Consider the following 770-nt stretch of genomic DNA (forward strand, 5'->3'; position numbering starts at 1 on the left):
GCCCAGGATCGTACATTGTTTCATTCTGCTGTGCATGGAGTCGCTATGAGTCGGTTCTGACTCAATGGCACCTGACAACAACAACAACAACAACAACATAAAAAGAAATTGAACAATTATTCAAGGAAGTAAATGAATACTTAGATAATATAAATTATTAAATGTATTTTATTTTTCATTTCCTTTCATAATGACTCTCTTTAAAGAAATCCATTGTTATTTTTATGATTCACAAAACAAATATATTCATCAAGAAGTAGTGCTATTGTTACACTAATTATGTACATATCTCTGAATACAGGCATTGAACAATTCCACAAAGAAATAAAGTATAAATTTAACTAATTTTATATATGATGAAAGTGATATTGATCGTTTTCTTTTCATACCAGACCGATTTGTTATAACCTTACGTTCAGTTTTCTCCTGTGGTTCACATAAAAAGGTGTGGGTCTGTGGTTAATGAGCTGTATTGGAAGGTTGGTTTGAACCTTGAGGTTGGCTGTTTAAGCTCACCAGGTGCTGTGTAAACACAATACAGGGTCGCTATGAGTCAAAACACACTTTCAGATTTTGCATATCCTCATCTTTATATAATCCTATTTGTGAGGATTCTGGTCTCAGTTGGGCATCAGCAGTATTCTAATGAGCTATGAAAAGGCAACATCAAAGGACAGAAAGTGAGTGTGCAAGTTTTAAAGAATCATCTCAAGGCAAAAAACACAGGAAGGGCCCACCAGCAAGCATACAAGAAAATATTTAAATTATTT

This window comes from Chrysochloris asiatica, unplaced genomic scaffold (genome assembly GCF_000296735.1).
Source record: "Chrysochloris asiatica unplaced genomic scaffold, ChrAsi1.0 scaffold00019, whole genome shotgun sequence".
NCBI lineage: Eukaryota > Metazoa > Chordata > Mammalia > Afrosoricida > Chrysochloridae > Chrysochloris > Chrysochloris asiatica.